This window comes from Hyla sarda, chromosome 3 (genome assembly GCF_029499605.1).
Source record: "Hyla sarda isolate aHylSar1 chromosome 3, aHylSar1.hap1, whole genome shotgun sequence".
Classification (NCBI taxonomy): Eukaryota; Metazoa; Chordata; class Amphibia; order Anura; family Hylidae; genus Hyla; species Hyla sarda.
The window spans coordinates 271,350,875-271,362,891 of NC_079191.1; positions in this window are offsets into that span (position 1 = coordinate 271,350,875).

Below are 12,017 nucleotides of genomic sequence, written 5' to 3' on the forward strand. Positions count from 1 at the left end.
TTGTCTTGCCCTACAATGAAGAATACTGGAAGGTAGAATGATTGATAAACAAACATTGGCATTTTATATGTCAGGACCGAGAGATAGGATGGATGTTACCAACCCGTCTCCCAATAGTATACACTAGAGCTCCCAATTTAGGGATTAAAGTAGCTCCTTCCATTAAACCTCCACCTCCCAAACAGTCCAATTCTTGGTTAAATATAAAAGTTTTTTTTAAGATGTAGTACATGCTCTAATTACATTAAGACTCAGGGCCCCAAAAAAGTCATGGTAGCATCCTCCCAAACCAATTCTTCTAAGTGGAACATGGAGGACCAAATAACCTATAACACCAAAGGAGTCATTTATCTGATTGTGGGTGTAAAAATACAATATATAGGGCGAACTAAAAATCCGTATTGCTGAACATCTAAATAATATTAAGAACAGAAATTTGAAACACCCTCTCTCTGCCCATTTTGTAACAATACACAATTGTGATTTAAAAGGTTTTTCATTTATTTGTCTGCAGTATATTGGGCAAGATTAGAGAGGAGGTAGTTACATGGTCAAAATGTCCCGAGCTGAAAGTAAAAAGATTTATGAATTTGAAACATTAGAACCTGGTGATCTCAATTCCAGTCTTGAGCTGTTTGGATTTTTTTGAGAGATGAATTGGGCTCTAGCCAGTGTCCCTTATTCTCTATTGGGACACACGCCACAGCCGACTCCATCCCCCTCTTAAGGTCATCTTTACGATAATTCATTTAGTTGATATTGTATTATCATATGTTTTAGTATTGTCACATTTTCTATGTTTCTGTTATTATTATTATTACTATTTTATTTCTATTTTATGTTTATTTTTATTATCATTATTTTCAATTTTATTTAATTTAATTTTATTTATTTTCCACTTTTATTCATCACACACACTTATCAACTAAAATTTTTCCTTATATATTTACATTACACATTTACACACATTATTTCCTTGCAGAAACGTCTTTTATATACACGTAACTTACATTTAGACACCTTTTGACCATAAATGTCAGTATGGAAATATAGTTACGACTATTTATATCTAACTCTGCATGGAGGCTCTATATACTTTTTTGTTACATCACTATGTGTCACAATTGGATACATTATCCAACACTATAGTCAGTCAAGATTCAGTAACAGTATTTTCACACTTTCTACAATGGTCACTTTCACTTTGTATTTCATCAAATTCTACTATGTAATTGTCCACTTCTCACTTTATTCATATACTATAATGAATATTTATTCTTATTATTCTTTATTTTGTCATTATCATTTTTATAAATTTTTTATACTATTCACTATACTGCACTTATTTTCATCACCATTTCTTTCTTATTCTAAATGTCTAATTGTGTTGTATATATAAAAAAATATATATCAGTGAAAGAAATTTCTCCAGCGATATCAATACATTCATGTGATCCATTGCCATAGTTGGTCAATGATCTTCCTTTCACCTGCAAAACTAATTGGAATAGCTATAACTATGCCAGGATCCATTTCAGAGACATATCTACTGAGGAAGGGGTCGAATATTTTGTACAGAGCACCCCGAAACATGTTTAGCCTGAATGCAGTGTGACTGTAATATGGACTTTTAGACATCATTTGTCCGACATCAATTCTAGCTATAGTCCAAGCAAAGATCCAGTATTACTATTGCGATCCATCTGCAATGCTGTGAGCCATCAGTTGCCACTTGATTTAATTACCATTCCAACAATCCATCCGCTGATCCATCTGCTGCCTACGTTACTCGCTGATCCGGTGACTCGCTGATCCTGTGTTCCATCTATTGTCTGCATCTCCTGCTGACTGCTGACGTCAGATGCCACCAACACAAGGGAGTTCAATGAGGAAACATCGCTAGTCTGCACTCTCAGACCTCCGCAGCTACTGCACAGCAATCACCGGGTTCAATGCCATCTGAACAGGTTAGCTTATCACACCATCCACCAGGGAGACAGAGAGAATTTGGTAATATAATTCTATCTTTATTCATCAGTGGTCAACCTGTTCAGTATTGGACATTTTTTCACACATATTTTTATTGCTGGACTTTTATCAGTTCTATACCGGAGTATCAGTCGATTAGCACTGCCGGATAATCAGTCACATTGCAGAAATATCTTATAATTATAATTTATCTCGTTTGTATAATTTTATATGTCTTTCAGTTTATCTATGTGATTATTCCTCCCACAAGGGCCCTGTGAGGGGAATTTCTTTGCATTATATATTTTAATACATTTTATTCATTTGATATTTGAAGCACGGTCTCAGCCATTAAATTACTGTACTAAATACCAAACTCAATATCTATATTATCACTATCCTTGAGGTGTGGGCTGACTTTTCTTTTTCTCTAAAACCAAAACTGTCTGGTTTTCCACCACAACCAATCACAGCTTGGGTTTCATTTTACCAGAGCTCTTTAATATGAATGCTGTGCTGTGATTGGATGCACTATGCAAAATCAAACAGATTGATAAATTTGGGCCAGAATTATTGTTATTCCTTTTCTTGCATGTTTTCAGCACTTCCCACAAATTGGGTAACTTTATGTCCATTTTAGCAGGCCATTACCCCACATGGAGGAATAGTTACACTCATAGTATGACATAGGCTTAATCACTCATTGCTGAGATCCTATTGCAACTGTCACTGACAGGCATAATACACTGCAGTACAGATCTGATCTGTTTGGTGCCAGAAAACTAAGTCAGGCGGTCAATTGAACAACAGATCCCGAGGGATCCTGAGAGATCCCATTGACTTAAATGGTGTTCTGTCAGGTTTGCGCCTGGTGTCTGTTTATTTTTCAGGATTTTTGTCTGTTCAAATTTTGCAAAATAAATAGAATCAATAAAAACATCGACTTAACCCCTTGGGGACGGAGGGTTTTTCCGTTTTTGCACTTTCGTTTTTTCCTCCTTACCTTTTTAAATTCATAACCCTTCCAATTTTGCACCTAAAAACCCATATGATGGCTTATTTTTGCGCCACCAATTCTACTTTGTAATGACATCAGTAATTTTACCCAAAAATCTATGGTGAAACGGAAAATAAAATCTTTGTGAGACAAAATTGAAGAAAAAACACATTTTGTAACTTTTGGGGGTTTCCGTTTCTACACAGTACATTTTACGGTAAAAATGACATCTTCTCTTTATTCTGTAGGTCCATACTATTAAAATGGTGGCCTACTTATATAGGTTTGATTTTGTCGTAGTTCTGGAAAAAATCATAACTACATGCAGGAAAATGTATACGTTTAAAATTGTCATCTTCTGACCCCTATAACTTTTTTATTTTTCTGCGAACAGGCCGGTATGAGGGCTAATTTTTTGTGCCGTGAACTGAAAAATACGCTATTTTGAGCTTTGGAATTTTTTTCCACATATGCCATTGACTGTGGGGTTTAATTAATTATTAATTTTTATAATTCAGACATTTCCGCATGCGCCAATACCACATATGTTTGTTTTTATTTACACAGTTTATGTTTTTTTTATGGGAAAAGGAGGGGTGATTCAAACTTTTATTAGGGAAGGGGTTAAATGATCTTTATTCTTTTTTTTTTTTCAATTTTTTTTTGCAATGTTATAGCTCCCATATGGGGCTATAACACTGCACACACTGATCTTTTACATTGATCAATGGTTTCTCATAGGAAACCATTGATCAATGATTCTGCCACTTGACTGCTCATGCCTGGATCTCAGGCACTGAGCAGTCGCTCTGCAATCGGACACCAGGAGGCAAGGTAGGGGAACCTCCTGCTGTCCTACAGTTGTTCGTGGTGATCCCGAACAGCCCACTGAGCTAACCGGCATTGATGGACTTTCACTTTAGACACGGCGTTCAACGCTGTGGCCCCGTGTTATAGAACGGGAGTAGGTGAAGGGCGTACGCCCTCCGTCCTCAACAGGTTAAAAGTTAAAAAAATCCAATTTTTTTATTCCACCCATACTTCTGAATTTCTGTACAAAATTCTGCATGAAAATTCTGCAGTAAATTCCACAGAAATGAATTGCCCTTTCACTTCAATGGAATTCCTGCAGCAGAAATTCTGCTGTGTGAATGGGACAGCGGAATCCCATTCAAGTGTAAAGGCTTTAAAATCATGCAGAATTTTTATGCAAAATTCCATGCAGAAATTCTGGCATGTGAACATAGCCTAAAGGCCGAGGTCAAAATTCCACAAAAATTTTCTGCACGGAATTCCACCTAAATGTATTGCCCATTAACTTTAATGGAATTCTGCATGGTCATTCACATAGCAGAATTTCTGCTGCAGGATGTTTTCCGCACTCCGGCGGCTTTATATTTTTCTGAACTTTGGCTGTGGAATCCCATTGAAGTCAATTGGTGTGTCAATAAGTGGAATTAGTGTGAAATGCATGCGGAATACATGCGGAATTTGTGCAGAATTTTTAATTGTGCTGTCAAATCATGCAGAAACCATCCACTGGTAGATTATTATTTATTAATTCTTCTGTAAATAGTTTTTTGTCAGTGGTTATATCTTGGGTCACTCAATGCACATAAGTTCTACTGTCTGTATTGAGCCGATCTTATATTGTAGCTTTATATTCCTATGATTTCACACATGATAGAGTAGTATAACATTAGAAGTGAAGGATTGTGTAGGCACATTGCTTTCCATTTACTAGCTGGACCATTGGATTCTTTATCACGATAACTAGCAAACAATAATCCCAGAATGAGGAACATATGTACCCTGACTGAATCATGTATTCAAGGATGTGTGAGACATGTCTACCATATTCTCTAGACTATAAACATCAGTACAGTAAGCTGCTGTCAGGTTGTCAGGAGGCTTGAGTGACAGATTTACTCCTGTTGGGTTCTCAGCATGAGACGTTGATGACATTGATGGAGGATGATGAATGAGTGTGACAACTCTCCACCCAGCCCACTTATCCATACGCATCACAGAAGGACCTGCAGGCTCAGGCTTACCATTATAACAATACCTCCAGGTCGGTGTTAAAACAATGCATTGACTCCAGCAGTGTTCCAGGTAGAAAACTTGTGGCCATTAGTGAGTTGCTAATGTGAAAATAATTTTCTTTTCTGAGACAGAATGGTAGGCTTTAGACTGATAGTGGTAGGCTATACAACTGATAATGACTCGAACAAAGATTGAAAAGCTGCTCTTCAGGAAATGTAAAACCTTGGGCCCAATGTTGACAGGTGTTGACAGGAGCCCACAGACATGTTTTCTAGTCCTCTTTTCTCTCTGCCTTATTATAGTCATTCCCTCCATGGGCAATCTTTACTGTGCAGGTAATTTGTATAGCAAAACCGAGTGGCTTATTTCAAGAATAAATGCAAGCATGTAATGGGAGGTGAAAGGATTAGTGAAATGCCACAATACCAATAGCCCTCTGACTGTGCAAATAACACATTGGCACTGATAGATCACCTTGTCAAACAACTTGTCAAGATAAAAACCATTAGAATCAGGCCTGGTAGATGTATAGAGGAAACAGTTCTTGAGTGCCTTTACTTTTTTAATGTCATTTATGTTTCTTACTATCTCTTATTGCATTGCTTGTATTTACTTTCTAATTTTCTTTTTACCTTTTTGTTACACATTATACATTACTAAAAGGCATGCATTTTGTATCTGTTTGTTATGGCAGTCTAATTCTCAATAATATATATCCCCAATAAGACAGCTTATAGCAGTTCAGGATAAACATCAAAGGGTCTAGCACAGGATGCATTGAAGGTATTTACAGGTTTACACTATGGTTTTTACTGCTAAGACTCTGTTCACATTTCCTTTTTGGCTTCTGCTGAAGACATATGTGAGGGTAATCCCTGGCATACAGTATACCTGCAGACAGGGGCATATGCTGTTGATTCTTACTGTTAAAAAAAAAATCACCTGTGAGGTAAATATCTATCTAAAGTAGATGTGGAGCAGCACAACCCGAAAAAGGAAAAAAGGTGGTGGATGCCAGCAACTCGTTGTCCCAGGTAACGGGTCAAAGGATACACAGCAAAGAAAAAATTGCAGCACTCCAGATTCCAATGCAAAAAGTGTAGGATTTATTAGCCTGGCGGCATAGCGACGTTTCGGCTGCCCACTTGCAAGCTTGAGAAAGGCTGCAAGTGGGCAGCCGAAACGTCGCTTTGCCGCCAGGCTAATAAATCCTACACTTTTTGCATTGGAATCTGGAGTGCTGCAATTTTTTCCTTGCTGTGTATCTATCTATCTATATATATGTATATATATATATATATATATATATATATATATATATATATTATCGTATCCTTTTATGTAGAAAATCATAGTAGACTACGCTTAATGGAAAAAAGGTGTATAGCTCAGTGTATGCAGCCATAACCTGGTTGCATGGGGGCCTATAGGCATGGAGAGATATAAGTAGAGAAACACTCTTGCTGTATACCTTTGATGTGTTATAGAACTAGAGGTGAACATAAACTAAGGCTATGTTAACACCACATTCTTGCCATATAGTTTAGATACAGTGGTCCCTCAACATACGATGGTAATTCGCTCCAACCCATCGTTTGTCGAATCCATCGTATGTTGAGGGATTCGTGCAATGTAAAAAGTGCATTTAATACACACCTGTCCCCGCCGCTCCGGACCGCGTCCTCACCGCTCCTGATGCTGTCCCAGGGGCTCCCGATGCTGTCCCGCTGCTCCGGCGTCTTCTTCGGGATCCTCCGGGATAGGTAAGGTTCACTTACCTATCTCAGCTGCTCCGGGTCCACTTCACGATCCTCCGGCATCTTCTGCATCTTCTCCGGTGTCCGGGCCTCGCTTTCTGGTGACGTTATTACGTTGCTGCGCCGGTCCCGCGTGCGCAGCGACGTAATAACGACACTGGAAAGCGAGTCCCGGACCCCGGAGAAGATGCAGAAAACGCCGGAGGATCGCGAAGTGGACCTGGAGCAGCGGGGATAGGTAAGTGAACCTGTCCGGGATGCTTAAACCGCTATTCGACAGCAGCTTAAGCATTTTGCGCTGTCGGATAGCAGTTAATGCGATGGCCCCGACATATAAAAGCCTCTGAGAGGCCATCGTATGTCGATTTGATTATATGTTGGGGCTATCGCATGTCGGGGGGTTACTGTACTGCCAAGGCTGCCATCAGAAATTTTGGGGCCCCTTACACAGCTCAGGGCCTGGGCTCCCCCTTCCACCATGTGGCCCACCCCCCAAATCTGCCCCCCAGGGCCTGTCCCTAATCTTATTTTCTATTATATATTTCTAATTAGATTAAAGCAGTGCAGTAAGACATTGTGCCGCACAGTATTTTACTGTACCCTGCTATATTCTAATACATCCTAATCTAGTTACTGTGAAACTGCCCTAAAAATGCAACAATAGTGCCACATACTGATCATACAGAGGTCAATACTATACAGGAATATGGGTGCACTACTGTGGTAGATGTACACAATGACATTGGCTATCCCTCAACACTGATGTTAAAATTGAGACATTCGCCAGTGTATCCTTATATGAAGGACACACCAGAGCCCGCACACCAACGCCAAGGTTTCTCAAATTGGTGCGAGACCTAACGCTAATCCTACCTGTGCTTGATAAGCAAAACAGGGGCCAGTGGGCAATTACGGCAGCATTCGGTTGACTCACAACTTCCTCCCAGATACCCTCCAGCGTGACTGAGCACACATACAATGGGAGGAGGGAGGCAAGCTGCAAGCCCCACCTGAGTTGGCTAATATGGGTGCCTGGCCTCACAGGTGCTACCTTAATGCTGCCTTGTAGATATTCAAGCCACATTAATTTTGGAGTTTACACACCTCCAAATATAAAATTTAAACAAACAACAAAAAACGTGGTCTCAAATGGCTGGAGGTGCTCAACCCCAAATGCGGTTGTGCATTTATACTGGGGGAGCAGATCCTGCCCTTGTAGTCCGTTGCTAAGGGCAATCCCCAGCATAAAAATGCATACAATGGAGGATGCCTGCAGCGGACTACAAGTGCCACAATAGAATCCTACACCAGATAAATGGTGTGGATGTGTAACAATTAGAATATAGAGATCAATACTAGCAAGGGCTCTGCAGGGATTATAAGGGATTACAGTTACATTTACTGACTCACAAACTACATCTTCTTTGATCAGAGGCCATCATGAAGCCTCATCTCCAAAGAACCTGCCAGACAAACATTTAAAGCACTTTTCTTCAGCACAATGCCCACTTCTTTACAGACTCCTCATGTGTATGGCTGCACACATTAATAGTGCCCACTTTGTGCCTCTCTGTGCCCCTGTATATATATGAACACCCCTCTGTGCCCCCCTATATATTTATTGACCCCCCCCTCTTGCTGCCCTCCCCTCTGTGCCCCCATATACTGCTGTATGCCCTCCACAGACATACTGCCTCCAACCATATATAGGATGCGGCTGCAGGCAGTATGTCTGTGTACCGGCCCGTTTCCATGGTCCAATCACTCCTTCTCTAGTCTGGGGTCAGGATCCACTGCTATGGCCTATGCGTCATAGCCAGAGGCAGACTGACAGCACTCGGGGCCCCCAGACCATTAAAAAGGCAAGGGCCCCTGCTAGTCTCTGCAGCTCGTCAATCTTCTGTCACGCCCCTCTTCCACCCAAATCCCACACACAGTAAACTCAAATTTATATACCGTTTTTATCGGGGTATACCACGCACCGGCCTATAACACGCACCCTCATTTTACCAAGGATATTTGGGTAAAAAAAGTTTTCTACCCAAATATCCTTGGTAAAATGAGGGTGCGTGTGTGTGCGTGTGTATACCCCGATATGCTGTTTCTGACCCCGCAGAAGCCCCCAGGAAAGGCAGGGGGAGAGAGGCCATCGCTGCCCGCTTCTCTCCCCCTGCCTTTCCTGGGGTCTAGGGCCCTGCTGCCGCCGCTGCTCTCCCGCTGGCTATCTGCGCCGCTGCCCGTTCTCTCCCCCTGACTATCGGTGCCGGCACCCCATTGCCGGTGCCGATAGCCAGGGGGAGAGAAGCGGCGCCGGCAATGGGGCAGCGGCGCCGATAGCCGGCGGGAGAGAAGGAGCAGCGGCACCCATTGCCAGCGCCGCTGCCCCGTTGCCTCCCCCATCCCCGGTTGTATAATTACCTGTTGCCAGGGTCGGGTTCGCGCTGCTTCAGGCCTCCGGTGTGCGTCCGCTGCGTCGTTGCTATGCGCTGCGAGATGCAATGGCGTCACTCGTCATTGTGCCGCGCCGTGCAGTGCATAGCAACGACGCAGGGGATGCACACCGGAGGCCTGAAGCAACGTGGACCCGACCCCGGCAATAGGTAATTGTACAACCGGGGATGGGGGAAGGTAACGGGGCAGCGGCGCAGGAAATGGGTGCCGCTGCCACTTCTCTCCCCCTGTCTGTCGGCGCCGCTGCCCCATTGCTGGCGCCGCTTCTCTCCCCCTGGCTATTGGCGCCGGCAATGGGGCGCCGGCACCAATAGTCAGGGGGAGAGAACGGGCAGCGGCACTGATAGCCAGGGGGAGAGAAGGGCCGGCAGCAGGTCTCTAGACCCCAGGACAGGCAGGGGCAGAGAAGCCGGCAGCGATGGCAGGTCTCTGCACCTGCAAAGCCGCTGCAGTTCATTGATTTAAAGCGCCCGCTGCAGCGGCTTATCGGCGTATAACACGCAGGTAGACTTAAAGCTAACAATTTTAGCCTAAAAAGTGCGTGTCATATGCCAATAAATACGGTATGTAAGAAACACTTTAACGTAGGTAAATTTCCATGGCCAATAATACGGGTATACAAGGAGTAAATATATACCACCACACAATAACTGGATAATATCGCTATACTGTACTGAATAAAACCACTGTACACAGTACTGTATACAATATAAGTGATCATATACAGGACCAAATGGTGATAGATATCAGCTGTACACAGGATCTTTACACCATAGAAGTGATTACAGTTACATTTTGGGACTCACAATTACATCTTTTCTGATCAGCAGCATCCTCTTTCCTTTTCTTTGCCACCCGGATCAGACTGCCATGTGGATCTCTTAACATATGCAGGAAAAACATGTCAGACTTTACATTTTTCTAGTGCCCTCCCCTCCTCTACACAATCTTTCCATCTGTAGGCCCAAAAACCATAATAAGGCCCTCTTTGGTTTCCTGCACAGTAAAAGGGCAGTAGGTAGGTAGCCAGGTAAATAGGTAACTAGGTAGGTAGATCAGGAAGCCAGATATGTAGGTAGGTGACAAGCCAGGTAGGGAGGGGGCTAGCTAGGTAGTTCGGCAGCCATGTATGAAGGTCTAGTACATAGTTAGATAGCCTGGTATGTAGGTAGGTAGATAGCCCGGTATGCAGGCAACCAGGTATAAACTTAGGTAGCCCCCCATAAGTATAGGCAGTTACCCCCCCATTCCCAATAGGTGTACGCAGAGTTACCCCCCCTCTTCCCCATGTGTATAGTCAGAGTTACCCCCCCTTTCCCCATAGGTATAGGAAGAGTTACCCCCCCCCTTTCCTTATAGGCAGAGTTACCCCCCATTCCCTATAGGTATAGGCAGAGTTACCCCCCCTTCCCCATAGGTATAGGCAGAGTTACCCCCACTTTCCCCATAGGTATAGGCAGAGTTACCCCCCCCCCTTTCCACATAGGTATAGGCAAAGTTACCCCCCCCCTTCCCCATAGGTATAGGCAGAGTTACCCCTCCCCCTACCCCATAGGTATAGGCAGTGTTACCCCCCTTTCCCTATAGGCAGAGTTAACCCCCCACTCCATAGGTATAGGCAGTGTTACCCCCCATTCCCTATTGGTATAGACAGAATTCCCCCCCCCTTCCCCATAGGTATAGGCAGAGTTACCCCCCCCCCCTTTTCCCCATAGCTATAGGCAGAGTTACCCCCCTTTCCCCATAGGTATAGGCAGAGTTACCCCCCCTTTCCCCATAGGTATAGGTAGAGTTACCCCCCCTTTTCCTATAGACAGAGTTACCCCCCCCCCCTTTCCCTATAGGTATAGGCAGTGTTACCCCCCTTTCCCCATAGGTATAGGCATAGTAAAAAAAAAATGATGCTCACCTGAGGTCCCACGCTGCGATCTGCTCAGCAGCAGGGCCCACATCTCCCCTCCCCAGTACAGGCGCCGATGAGTGACGTCATTGACGTCATCGGTGCCTGTACTGCGTGCTGCATGGGGGCGGAGGTCACGTCTCCTCTGCATAAGCTGCAGATGCGGCTTAGACAGAGGGGACGCCTTCTCCTATATGTGCGTGTATCGTGCATACAGGAAAAGGCAGCGCTGTCTGCTGGGGATCTGGGACGAGTGTCCCGGATCCTCAGTAGCGGCGGCGGGCCCTTAACCAGGCCGGGCGGGGTCGGTCACAGAGCCCAGGCCCCCCTGGGCACCGGGCCCCATACGGGGGTACTGCCTGATGGTGGCCCTGGATACTGCATAAGTTTTTACTGCTAACTGCGGAAAAAAGTATACTGCTACAACAGGATACAGGTGGAGGAGTATACAATCAGATCCTGCTGCCAGTGACTTCTATTGTAAAAACAAAACAACAATATACCTTTTGATACAGTATTTTTTTTACATAAAAAGTAGCAAGTTTCAGCAAAGCAGCTTCATCAGGAGTGAAAATGAATACATAGCAAACTATCTATCTATGGCATGGTCTTGAACACGGCATTGGAAAATCAAGGTGGCATCTAAACAGTATACAAGTGTACACTATTCAATAATGAATGACTATACTTTGCTCCTCTTCCATATTCACCACTTCCAGTTTGATGTCATATTCGGTGCAGGCCTTTGGAAGGTGAACCGTCAGTCCAGTCTGAGGTTCAGAGCACACTGGATCCATTTTTAAGTAATATTATTTCTCTAAATCCTCACAGTCTCCGAGCTCTATGGGCAGTTCTTGCCTTCTCATGGATTCATTTTTGTTCTAATATACGTACATTG